Genomic DNA, 14,319 nt, shown 5'->3' with positions numbered 1-14,319 from the left:
AACATTGTACAGGATGTGTATATTGTTTTAGAATATAATAAATTAATAAAAATATTTGAGCATGGAAGGAAGGATCTCCAATAATGCATCTTCATGCATCCCAGATATGGCAGATATTTTTGTCCAATAACTATTTTATTAGTGGTGGGACTCGATTAGAAAAGAAATGGACTTATTTGCAGGGTCTGTAATGAATTAACTGCATTTTAATAAAGAACAATTCAAAAAGACTTTTAGGAAAATGAATTATTGAGTAAATAAACACATGAGCTCTACAATACTCAAATCTTCACAAAGGCTAGAAGATAACAAAGCATCTCTGTGTCTTAGAAAATGAGAATATTGCAAAAAATAATATTTTCAGAATGTCATGGGTATGCTGTCTCATATTCCCCTGCAGAATGCCTCATGGATTCTCTTTGGGTTCTGGTCGGGTCAGTTAGCTGAAAATAACACCATGATCATTGGACCAGCTTTCAGTGCGTTTGGCAATGTGGGTCGGTACAAAGTCCTGCTGGAAAACAAAACCAGCATCTCCATAAAGCTTGTCAGCAGAAGGAAACTTGTAGTGTTCTAAAAATCCTGGCAGATGGCTGTGTTGACTGAGGAGTCCAGAAAACCCAGTGGACCAGAACCAGCAGACGACATGGCACCTCAAATCACCACTGACTGTGCAAACGTCACGCTGGACTTCAAATGCCTTTCCACTCTCGCTCCAGACTGATTAGATGCAACTTTTACTAGACAGCTACTGTAGATCACAGTGTGTAGATCCACACTGTGAAATGATGTCACAGTAAGGGAAGCTGGTAATACTTACAGGTATTATTATTTTCTTTAAGTAATTGTTAGTCCCTTTATTAACAGTGACTAAAGGAAATTAACAGCTATGATAATTTGAACTTTGCTACAGTAAAAAGAGCAAAATTAACTGTTGAGATAAAGAAACCGTATTAAACCACACAATCAAACCTTAACATCATTTAAGGCTCTCTGTAAAACAGACAAAAACAAAAAAACAGTCTTCACGAAAGTCAGTGCAGTACTCACATGCGATGATGTTGCCATAGCGGTTCTTGTTGCGATTCTCGTCCTTCTTGGCTGTCTCCCAAGGTGCTGCCTGTCCCTCCGCCAGGGCCTGCAGAGGCACATGTGGACGTGCATGGGTTCATGTGTGCACAAACACAAACTGTCATGAAACCAAGAAGGAACACACAATAATATGCATGCACATATGGTGGGAACCCCGGAGCTCATGCAGCAACACTCTGGCTGGCGTGAGTTGAAACTGCAACATGAATATGTATGAAGAGGCATCACTCTGGAGTACTTGTGACACCAAAATGGGGCTTAAACTCTCTCTACAATGGCAATCTGATTAATCTTATGAAAACATTTCATTCAGAGGTAAATCAGGAGTAGTTCAGAGAAGTCAGGCATCTTCTGGGATGTTTGTGAACTCAAAAAACAAAAAAGAAAAAACAGCACCAGTTCCCTCTTCCAGCCTGGGCAGTGGAAACCTGCTCTCACGTTTTGCCAAAACCCAAACAGCAGTAAGCAGAAAAAAACTCTTACCAAGCATGGTGGTTTAGTTCCTATCGCAAAGATCTTATTACACTTGAATTAAGACCAAACTAACTTACAGGTAACTTTTTCACAAGCTCTAGGAGATTGTCTCAGGTCAATAATAAGTAAATATTTCACTTATAACAAGAAATCTTTCCTATGTAATAAAAAAATAATCTGCTAGTGGAACTAGTACATTTTTATCAATGTTAAGCAATTATTGATGTAAAACAAGCTCATGTTGAAAAGTTAGTTTTATCTGAGTTATTTCCACTAAAAACTAAACCAAAATACTTGGCAAAATGTTGTGTTTTCAAATTGTACAGTGTTTGGAAAGAAAAAAAAGGTACAAAACGAGAACAAAGTTAGTATTTATTGTCCTCCTGGGCTCCAGTGAAAGAATATTTACTCATTCCTTTGTTAGAGGAGAAAAGGCAGATTGTCTGCGCTCCCTGCTGAGGCCTGGCCTGTGTGACAAGCATTTCAGACGCAGCAAGGACAAAAATGCATGAGCCGCTCTAATGTGGGTTTCTGCTTTATGCATTCTTCATCATGCACTTTGGTGAACAAACTACTGTACTAACACCCCATTCAATGTATGTGGGATCATATACGCATTTATTATTTTTGTTGAATGCACTTTGAGTGGAAGAGGATATGACAAAAACGTCCTTTGCAAGCATCTGTGGAGCAACTAAACCCCAACTCTCAAAGGCTGCCATATGGCCGCTGAACTATTTTAGAACAACTCCTCCAACGCTCTCAGGTCACTCATATGCTGAAAATCTCCCAGTAGGGACAAGTGAACAGCCCCGTTTTTGAGTCCATTAAGGGCTTAAGAAGGCCAGACAACAGCTTTCACTTTCAGACAGTGATCTGACCGACATGCACACACACACAATAAATGCAACGAGACAGAAAAATAGACACCTAAACACATCGCTTAGTCAAGCAGAAAACTGATTCTGGCACATGGAATTTGGAGTTTGTATGTTTTGTGTGTCCAACGTTAAATACTGTAGATTTGTTTCTATCCTAAAACAAAAATAGGCAGAACAACGTTAAAGGTCTGTGTGTGTTTTTAACCTAACCAGGTCTGTCACAACAACACATTTAGCTGGACTATAAACTGTAATTATTTCAATACACAATAATATTGTTGTTCTGAGACAACATTTAATTGATAATGGCATAAGAATACCAGTTCACCTTCTCAACGATCAATAAATACTGTTGTAAACATCACCTTATGCTGAACTGGAAGATATTTTAACGCAGCCACAAAATGCAATTCATTAAACGGAAATAAAAACAAACATGATCAAAATCCTAAATAAAATGGATTATATTGTCTCTGTAAGCAACAGAAAACGATCAATCTCATTTTAATTTATGTGATTAATTGCTTCCTGCGACAGGCTTATAGACAACAGCACTTTAATGCCTCCATCTCTGCTTTAAAAACAGGTTTAAAACGGCACCAAAGTGCTGTACAAAAATGATAAGAAAGCAAGTTGGACTAGACTAGTGGCTGCAGCACTTAGCAAACACCTGGGCTAAGTCAAATTTCCTTTAAGTCATGTTTGATATACACATCATTTTTATGCTGTATATAAAACCAACTGTAGGTAACGGTCACTTGATTGTACTATAAAATGGGTCTATATGCCTGGAAAACACTTCAGTTGTCATAAAAACACTAAATATGTCAAATTTGACTGAAGAGAAATGTTACTTTGTAATTTAACACTTTGATCATGGGTCTCTGTCTCTTTAAAAACTGCTCTTTCTGAAACTCTGCCTCCAGGAAGTCCTTGATTCACCCTTTAACAATGTTTTTACCAGTGTTGCACTCAGAAGTAGCTCGTAGAATAAGCTCAACGGATGTGCAGTTCCACCAGGTGTTTGCTAATTGCTGTTGGCTAGTCTTTAGGAGCTGAGTGGGGCGGTCGCAGGGGAAGGCAGCTCTGGGGTGGAGCTCCGTCCTTGGAAGCGGAGCTAGGTCCACTCGGGTGTTTTTCACAGCTGCATGGTTGCCATGGAGATTAAAGGATTTCTCAAACATGCATGAACAAACCAAGGCAACATTCCAGGCATGTTTTTGATGGGTTGAAAATAAACAAAATAATGAAGAAACTACATATAGAGATGGAAATATGGGCAATCTCCTTCCACCAAATGTCACAGAGCACTATACCCAATCAAGCCACATATTTTGACATGTCTTCCAACTCTAAGAGGTAGAGAACCGAACATTCAGACAGTAAAAGAAGGAAAAGAAGAAGAAATGTACCAAAATGTTGAAGCTGCAGCTCATCCAAATGGCACACTGCAATAACCTAATGGCTGCTTGATTTGTTTCAGGTGCCACATTTAAAAAATAAGTTGGGTTTTACTTGAAATGGAAGAAGTGTACTCCCACTGGGGAGCAAAATGTTGACAATGTGGCTGCTGTCAATGTTAGTGAGGTTAATCGGTTTCAACACAGTAGGTCACATCACACACAGAGACGGGGACAAAAAGACGCCATATGGGGTGTGTAAGCAGACAGAGGCAGCCACTGCACCGGGGACCGAAATGTGACCATATACATAAATACATAAGAGAAGCACTGCTGCTGTGCTGAGATGTGGGCTACATTTATGAGGCACAAGGACATTTCTCCCCTCATGGTCATTTATTCACATCAGTTCACTTGCTGTTTCTTGCCCTAAAGTTCAGAAGGAAAAAAGTTGTCTAAGCCTCAAACCCCTTATTTCTTTATATTCTACATCTGAGCACCCAGGCGCCACCTGAATCTCTTAAAGACAGATGAAAAGTTAAGCTTTTTTAGATCTGTTTTCAGAGAAATATTATTGTCTTGTTTTGTTGACTTTGTTTCTAACATTCATACCACAGTGACTGATGGACCATTTAGGTGCAAAAAGGTTCCTAAACTCAAAGGACCAACCAGTGCAATGTTGATATAACACAGACCACCTAACAAAAATTTATCTTATAAAATATCTTTAATCCATTTATTACCACCACTCTGTAAGAAAAATAACTTTTTACCCTCTGAATGAATGAATGGAGTTTCTTGATTGGCTGGTTTGAAACGCCAGCCAATCAAGAGCCAGCATTTTCCGAATCAGTTTCTTAAACTACATTTTCTTTTGCATATTTTAGATATTCTCTACAAAAAGATTGGGACTAGTTGGATTTTCTGTGAATTACATTGGAGTTAATAGCCTAAACCACAGCCAGGCAGAGGTCAACTGTAATTCCTTATAGTATTGTGTTTTTTTTAATGTATTTCTCCTTTTTGTTGCTGTTAGGGCCATTTATAATTGCAATAGAGGACTTCTGGATGAACTATATTTTGAAATATTAAAACTAAAACAGAAATTTTGACTTTTATGCTTTAGAAATGAGAACGTTGGAAAAAAACCAAATTTTTAGAATATGTCATACTCTTTTCATACTTTCCATCCCTGAATATTCACAACACAGTGTCTGTACATTCACACTGAAAAAGACTCAGTAAAAGCTGCTCATAGCAGCCGTGGTGGTGGACGCTAATTCATCACACAGGAGCTTTAGATGTGAGGAAATAAGCCTGGATGTACATTTCCAGCAAATAGAGCAGACAGTGTGTTGAACAAAATGTTGAGAAGATAAACTTCCAAAGTCTTCTAATGTGGATCAAATCAGTTGCTGCTGGAGACAAGTGGAATCATAAAAAAAGAAGTTCCCCTCTGCGCGCGCGCGCGTGTGTGTGTGTGTGTGTCCCCTCGTTACACACAGATTCACACACACTCAAGAATAAATCACATTTTCTCTCCCCTGAAACGTATCAGTGGGTTTGAAGCGAAATGACAGGAAGCAAATGAAAATATAAGTCGCAGTATCACGGAGGGACAATTTTCAACACGCATGCAGAGTCGGTAATAGAAAATATTCATTCTTCTGAGAATGGGAGGCTGAAGGAGACGAAAACAGAGTCTTCCTGGTGCCTGTCCTAACATTTATCTTCAGAGACAAAGAAATAAATCAGGATAGATTTTAAAGGACAGAGGAAGGAGGGATAGCCAAGCAGAATAATAATTAGAGGAAAGAAGAAAAGTAAATAAGTTAAATAAGACAATGCAATAATTTGAAAAAGGTTCCATAATAAATGGTGCATTAAATTAATGAGTTTAATGTTGATAACACTGAAAGAAGAGGAAGGAAAAACTGAAAATGAAGCTCACAGTTAATTTGTTCTGTATCAGCATGGTCATATATTAATAATAAATATGACCCCTTTGTCTCACATGGCAGCTGCCGCCTTCATCAACTCAACTCAACCACTTAATGCTGCAAAATAAATAAATAAAGGAACCCGATTACCAAGGTCTTGATTCAAAAATTGTTTTTAAATTTTATTTTAAAGTAATTGATTGAATGCGAACTGAGTTCTGATAAAACATTAGGAAGAAAAGTAAGACTTTTTATTTTTGCATTGTACACTTCAGCTTTTCATAAGCAGCCTCCATTTCAGGGAACATTTATGTTTTATTCACTACATTTGTTTTCCTCCATTTCGGTCTTAAGTTTTAATTTGTCACTTCATCACATAAACTTACTAACATCACATAAAAAGTGTTGCTTATTGTGGAAACTGTGCTGTGAATTCTGATATCAACTTTTCCCTGTCAGTAAAAGGAATTTGGTAGAACAGGTGAAAACACCTGACCGACTCAAAGCTCTTTAACTCACACTGCAAACACCCAAACTCTAAATGACCTGTTGTATTTTTGCTTTAGACTTTTCTTTAATGACACAGAAGTACAGAGTCGTATGCCAAATAAAGACACTGCAGAGACACAGATTCATTCGTCACAGATTGTAAACCTGCACATCTTTTTTAAGGCTTAAGTTCTGGTCTGTGTTTCCCTCTGACTTTTTGAGTGACAGTGGGTCCCCACTGAGCCCACTGAACCAGGACAGGTTTTGAATACCTGGTCCTTTCATTCCCCACCAGGTTCACTCCATCAAAGTTTCCCCTGTATTTGTTTTATTTCAGCAACTGCATCATCACTGATTAGAACATGTCCAGTTGAGAACGTAGTGAGAGTCTGTGGAGAATCAGTACTTCAAGCTTTATGAAACTAACGGATTAAAAAAGCATAACTTCCAACATGGATTTATCTTTGTGCTTCAACACGAGGGGCTACGTTTTTGCTAGCTTTGGGTTTTGTCCCAGTTTCTAATGGGTTTGAAAGAGGAAAGTTGAAGTAGGATTTTCTGGCTGTAACTAGCACTCTTCAAACTCACTAACAACATTTTTGTAGTTTATGTTCATTATTTTCCCCTTTAATAATGAAGCATGTTCCATGGGAAAACTTTACAACATTGAAGAATAAAGGCAGAAAAAGACAAAAACAATCCTTAATGAGGTGTAACTACGCCAAGAGTGAGCTAATGCTTCTTAAAACATTAAAAACATTTAACCTGATGCGTCTCCCTCATATCTGCATTCATATGACCTAAAGGAAGCATAAAAAGCTTTTTTTGGCAGCAATATTTAGCTTTCCATACGTGGAAAGCTAATTCCATAACTGGAAAGCTGATTATTGCTTTACCTCGTCTACATGCTTTGCTTTGTGAGCGGTTTGTTTCTGTGTGTTTACCTCATACTCTTCCTTAAACCCATATCCTTGTCCACATTTCATCTGTGTGATGTGCTGCAGGAGATCTGCAACTCGAATAGCTGGCTGGAACTGGCCCGCCTGGAACTGACCTGTGGGATCAAAGCCATTTTTCACACAAACTGTTAAAATAATCTGGACAGAACTCGTTGAACAAAATGTGAAAAACAAAGTTGTTTCTTTTGGATCAACTCCTTTTGGACCCTAACCAGCCTGTCAAGGGTTCCTTAGAAGCAGCTAAAATTCATATCAAATTAAACGTGGACAAACATTTAGAACGGTAAAAGTAGTCCCATTGTTTGTGTGGATTTATGGTGGTTAGACTCTGAAAAATGACTTCCTGGTTGGAAATGCAACAAAAATAACAGCTGAAGCCTGAATTTTGACCATTAAACTTTGAGCTCACCAAGAAACCCAAAGTTCAGTTCCAATATGGCTGCCATTTCTCACCAAAAAGCACCAGTGGGGATGAGGTGCTGTTACATGAATTCAGTTCAGCCCAGATTGAAAACAAATGTCTCAAGAAACTTTCTAAGGTGAAGGATCCAGTTGACGTACCGCTCTGGTAGGAGAGCTCCACAGACTCACAGCCTCCGTAAGGAAAACTCTGTAATGTCAGGGATGGCTGGGCAAGAGACGGCTGGCTTCCATCTGTTCACACAATGACACAAGAATATTATCATTTTATTTTGAGAAGTAAAACATGAACTGCAGATAAACATTACAGTAAAACAGAAATGGAAGAAAACCAACACAAAGTTCAGAAACAGCTAAGAAGACATGAGTCTCTAAGAATCCCAGTGTTGTGTGTTTAATAAATAAAATGAGATTCTGTTCACTGCTGAGGTCTTATGGTGACTGACATCCAGTCAGCTCACAGACTGGATAAATGGAAAGTGTGTCGTCGTCTTTGTCTCAAGAAGGAAAAAGATGTGATGTGAAAATGCATGACTCCATGAATCCTTAGTGGAGCTAATTCCATCTTAACTTCTGTCGGCTTATTAGTGGCCTGAGGTAGCTTCTACAATTAGTCAATAGAAACACCAGTTTCCTGTGATAAATTAAGGATAATCTGGCTTAAACAAGAGAATCCAGAAAATTCTGGTTTGTTAGAAGAGAAGTGATAAAGTAATAAATGTCTAAAATAAATCTAAAAATGACAGAAGCAGTTAGTGAGACATGATAGTAGTGATAAAGGTAGCTATGATAGTAGTCAGAGGTAGTTATGAGAAGAAGAGAGTGAGACATGAGGGAGGGGAAGGAGTGTGACTGCAGAGGAAAGAGCAGGAAGTTTAAAAAAGGTCAGTTTGCTCACTGGGGGAAAAGTTCCTGATTCAAATCTTCTGAACTTTCTTTCATTATATTTGGCACCAAAGCAAGAGTTTGTGTCCAGTGTTGGGTCAGCAGGTTTGTTCTCTGTAGGATCCAAATGACTTCAATAAAACCATTAAAACAGCAACTTTATTGTTTTGTCTCAGGGCTTTAACTCCTGAAGAAGTCTACAGCTTTATGAAATGTCTTTAAATTAAAGTTAACTACTTATAAATGGATATGCTTTTGTGATGACCTCTCTTTGGCCTTTTAGATCAAAGCAGTGTTAGTTGATTCTCAATTATGCTGGGTGTTTTTCCCATATGCACAGTTTCAGCTTCTCTGTATTATTAAACTTTTTCTAAGTTATGTTTCCAGAGCAGCAGGTCAGTCCTCCTGAGGTGAGACTGCTGCTTCCAAACAGATTTTTAAAATTCATTTTCAAGAATCACCTTCCCTTAGTCACACATTTTAAGCCTTTTTTCTTTAATCTGTGGTGAACCAGTTGTAGTGCAGCAGAGCGTAATGGGGGGGTGTGAGCAGCGCTTACACAACAATGATTGACACTGGGAGCACTGGGAGAAACCAGAGGAGCTCCATTTTTTTCACACATCATCATTTATGGTACTCCTAAACTCACGGTGCAGAAAGCTGCAGGGTGCGGCTTCAGACTTCACCTGAAACCTTTAAAGCACAACCTTACATTCATTACATCTTCAATCTGAATGTTGCATCCCCACAGCTCTGCTGCATTGCCAACCTGCTAGATCTAATGTAACAACAGCTGTGGGTCAGATTCCAGTAAGAGAGGATGCAACAGCTGCACGACTCCTTCACATCCACCAGCCTGCTGACCATCATCGTTTGTTAGGCAGTCTGCTTCATGAATTGCAAATGCATGTTTTTTTCTTCACCTAAATTGAGACATGTTGGTGTGCTGACCTTATTGTGACGTTTAGGGTGTTTGAAAACACATGATAAGCTCACCAAGGTCAAATATGCAGTAAGCCAGGCATGAAATGAATTCATAGCAGCAGCTCCACAACAGTGACTATGATGGAGAACATCTCAATGCTAATGGCTGGATTTATTGACCTCCAGAGGCGCGTGTGTGCATGTAGGTTTGTGTGTGACAAAACACTATCATGCATGAAAATGTGTGAGTTTGACTGTGCAAGTAGGAGAAAATGGTGAACAGGGTTAGAAGTGTGTGCTGGGAGTTTGTGCACGTGTATGAAGGTCATTTATGCCGTCACTGTGTGTATGTTAATGCAGTCCTTCATGCTCAGTGGTGTGTGTATTATAAAGTTCCTACTTCCTTCCCTCTGACTTTATTAAGACTTAGTTATGGATGACTAGTGTTCCTTTATTGTTTCTTAGTTTCTTCGACAACATTCCACCCCTATTTCTACTATGGCAGTACAGTAAAGTGTGCATTATGAATTGTCAGCTGTGTATGTGTGTGTGTGCTCATCCTGGCATGTGGAATGCAGAAATGGTTCTTGATCAGATTTGTTTGCACTGGAGTTCCACTGAATTACACACGAGGTCTGGAGGAATCGTGCATCAGCCTGGTGCCTGGCTTCTGACAGAGGAGGCAAATGAATAACCAACGGAGTAGTCCAAGACCCAAGAACCAGAACCACGGACAGAGAGAGAGAACACATGCTGCCATTTTTACCAGGAAACAATAAGCGATGCACTCAATCACAATGGCCACTATGCACACACTCTGCAAAAGACTCCACTTCCACTAAGCCAAAGGAGAAAATGTACAGGAACCCACGATAACCTACATTACATATTTTACTCAAGTTTACTACAAGATCCAACCAAACTAAAGACAACATAATTATAGCAGCCGCTGGATTTCTGTAAGGAACATATCTTAATCTGTTCGCGTAAATTACAGGACGCATCACCAGAACCTCAGCAATTAGATCCTGAGGAGTCAAACATTTACTGCAACTGAAATATAAATCATGTTAAATATTACAAGTGGATGGTAATGGCTGAACATGCTATCAAAGCAATTAGTACAAGATGCATCTGACACAGCTTTTACCCTGAAGCTTTAGAAACCCAATAATACCCAATAAAACCCAAAGAAACGTCTGTGTACAAGGAATTTCTATGTAAATGCACTGGGTCAAAATGCAAATAGCACGCTTTGCAATCCTTTCAACATTAAAGGTTAAGAGCTGGATGCACTCATGCTGCTTGGAGTTAGGAATCTCTGCCGGCAGCATTTAGAAACAAAGTGGAAAGCGCTTTGGATGATAAGTTCATCTTTCTGCATCTCCTTTTTCTGTCTGTGAAGCATGAGGTCAAGTTCAACTTCATTTCACTGCTGGAGAGCCAGGTCAATGAATTCTCTCTGGTCTGAATAAAAATCCCTTCCGATATATGAGACATTACATTTTCTAGCAGAGCAACAACGACAGACATGAAGAATGGAAACTACAAATTCAGCTGGGCTGAAAAAACAACAACAACAACAACAACAACAACAACAACAACAAAGGAGTGCAGATGGAGATCTGAGGACGACAACAGGGAGATTAAACATATTAGCCCAACATGTAGAGCAAACAATACAGTTTAAGGAAGTATGAGGAGATTTAGGGGTTTTACTAAAGGAATTTCAGTGTCTAAGATAGAAAGTTGCTTATTTTTTTTGCACAAATTATCATGCAGAATACAGTAGATATGTTGGATTAATGGGGTGGAGTGTGTCATAATTCTGCAGTGTATTATAAATGAAGTGAGAATAAACCCAGGTTTGGTTTTTCATTCAAACATGCAAGTATGGTCAAAACCTAAAATCATATACCTATAGAGACCAAGGATATTACCAATAAATGTTTTTTACCTTCATGAGCCCAGAAATCTGGTTTAAATGCTTGTTAAACCACAACAACTGCTCTTATATGGAATAGCTCATCTTGCTAGGAAAGTGTCTTGTTAGAGGTTTTAGCCAATTTTACATAATCAATATTATTTGTTTCTAGATTGATTTTTATGATTGGCCATTTTGACATGTTTGCACCGCAGCATATCTGCTGATTGTGACAGAGTGAGCCAGCCAGCTAACAGATCGAAGAGCACAGAGAAGAGCTCTGGAACGTCAGCCAGCAGCCGAGATGAGCTGGGAAAAAACCGCAGAGGTTCAATCCTGCCTCAGAACATAAAGGTTAAAAATGACTCTCTCTCTGCTGCACTCACCTTCAATTACCCAGCAGTGCCACATTACGGCCAAACAAAATGACTACCATTAGCCATAATCACCTTACATGCAGCCTAATGTTATGCTGAACTGGACTGGGAAAATAATTGCTTTTCTGTGATGCTGTGGAAAAACTACTTCCAAAACAAGAAGTGCTGGGTGTAGAAATTAAGCACAGGTGGCATCCCAGCACCATCTACTGCAGAGAGGTTTGGTACAAAAGTGCTTCGGGTGCAGCACACTCAAAAATTATCCAGAAACAAACTGTTGCCTCGCAGACGGCTGCTGGGCAACTTCACTTTGAAGAATTACCAAAAAAACATCATTTTGCACTCCTTTCAAAACGGATAAAGACCTTTCTATGTCCCCAACAACCTATTAGTTCATGTTATTTGTGGAAAAAAACCAACAAAGTGTCCGACTCACAGAATAAGCACAGCACACCTGAGTGTGTAGGGCTGAACAATGAATCAATAACAACAGATACTGCAACACACACATGATCAATATCAATAGGTTAAACGTCTGGGTGAATATTCAATCTTTTTACCGAACTCCAATCCTCTTTGGTTACCTAGCAACTCACTCACTCTTTGGTTACCTAGCAACTCACTCACTCTTTGGTTACCTAGCAACAGCCTTAGTACCTTGAGCAGCAGCAGTTTAAGGTTTTGCTGCTGTGGCTCATAACTATTTAAAAATAAAACAAAATGGCGTTGAGTGAAAACAATGCATAAAACATGAACAAATACGTCTAATTGGTAGTACTTCAGATATTTAAAACAAAAAATTAATCAATAATTGTCAGCATTGACCGATATGAAACACTTATATGGTGATACGATTTTCAGAATAACACAGTTTCCATCCTTATAGTGAAATATTGTATTTTGTAATATTTCTGACAAACTATGGTTACCTTATTAGCCAGGAAACAATTTGGCTCTTGACATACTGAAATAAGACTGGCAGGAACTATTTTATAAGCTAAGAAAGTAATGAAGCAAAAGATTAAACTGGTCTGAAAAGAAAACACACAAACAAAAGCAGCTAACCAGGCTCTCTACCTGCCACAGTGGATTGACTTAAGCTGCTTGTCCCTCTCTTTGATCCTTCAATCCGTTAGTCTCCATCAGCATCATCCTAATAACTTTCTCTCCCGTTAAGCCACCGACATACGACGCGCCCCGGCACCATTCAGCTTGCTGCTGCTATTATCCATTTTCACTAAGCTAAAAAGGTGTCAGAGCGAGCGCAAAGGTAGGACTGCTACTTTCAAAACGAAACCATTTTCATCCAATTATTGGATGTGGAAATTCTGCTTGTTTTAGAGGCCAGCTAGAAAATGACGGACCTAATGGACTCGACAAAAAATGTGTTAAGTGTTAAATTGACAATGTGTAAGGATCAATAAAGCTTTCTGTGTAGATAAAAAAGGATTCTTGGTGACCAACTGTGATTATTAATTTCTACATGTTTAAATCCTTTATTAGCATATGGGGATAGCATTTCCTTTCTTTGCTAAGGGCAAAAAATCAGGCTGTTTTGTTTATTTCTGTAATTTATGGTAATTTCCAGAGACGATATCAACTTAGTGGGCTTCCTTTTTATAATGAACGTCAGTATGAAAGTAATTAATGGGGCACAATTAACGAACTCACAAAAACACCAGAATGTTAATAAATGGAAGTTTTATTTGCTGCTGTAATTACAATCTCGCCACCTTAAATTCAGACCTTGTTCACTTTTATCTTCATTACAACTCAACCTGAAAGGAACATTATTTTTTATTTTTTTAAATGGTGCATTTTTCAGTTTGATTTTCAGATTTTCACCTGTTGTTTCCTGGTGCTACTATGTTTTCCAGACTACAAGTCGCTGGCGGGTTAAAGACTAACTAACTAAAAGCACAAGAACCAGAACCAGAGAGCTACCAATAAGGTAGCAGGATATGCTGACATATTGGTACATTTGTCTCTGATAATAAGTTTTCTATTTTTGCTAATAACGATTTTTGAACTTATTGAACTAAACAAACACTGACAGATCAGACGTCAAGGATTTTATTGACAAAAAGCATCAGTAGAAGTAGTTTTGTATTTTTCCTGCTAAAGCATGCGTTTGTTCCAGTCTGAGTTCAGCTTCCATCGTTTTGCACTTTTGTTGCAAGCAGCTGATTTTTTTGTTGCCATAATGATCAAACCTCTGTTTTATGTCTCCTGATTTTCAGACTAATTGTAAAGAGAACAGATGGCTCAATTAAAACCTAATGTCACTGCATGAAGATGTATGGCACCAAATTTCTGCCAGTGCATAAATCACCCAAGCATCTTTTTGCATTCTGCTTCATCACACCCTGATGTGCATCAGCAAATGACAGAGAAACCTGCAGATAGGTGGGGTATAAAGCAGTAAATCAGCTGAAAATATGAGATCCTCAAATAGAGTTGTTAATGAGCCATTTTCCTCCTTTTGCTCATTTAGTCTAGTAGGTTTTAATCAGATTGACAACATAAAGTTGGTTTATGTCACCGCTATCTGGAG

The 14,319-nt window shown here is 38.6% G+C and overlaps 1 long non-coding RNA gene across 1 annotated transcript; it reads right to left on the bottom strand.

Moving 5' to 3' along the window:
- Positions 1–788: 788 nt before the first annotated feature.
- On the bottom strand, positions 789–7,879 carry LOC148159787 (uncharacterized). The gene is made up of 3 exons (XR_015762906.1): positions 7,797–7,879; positions 7,221–7,330; positions 789–1,138 (listed from the first exon to the last, which is right to left on the bottom strand). It is a non-coding gene; the product is annotated as an uncharacterized LOC148159787 (long non-coding RNA).
- Positions 7,880–14,319: the final 6,440 nt, after the last annotated feature.

Source organism: Poecilia mexicana, unplaced genomic scaffold, assembly GCF_051168715.1.
Source record: "Poecilia mexicana isolate PSO_F unplaced genomic scaffold, ASM5116871v1 scaffold_5, whole genome shotgun sequence".
NCBI lineage: Eukaryota > Metazoa > Chordata > Actinopteri > Cyprinodontiformes > Poeciliidae > Poecilia > Poecilia mexicana.
The sequence above is the reverse complement of the archived record's forward strand: the minus strand, read 5'-3'. Positions and strand labels throughout refer to the sequence as shown.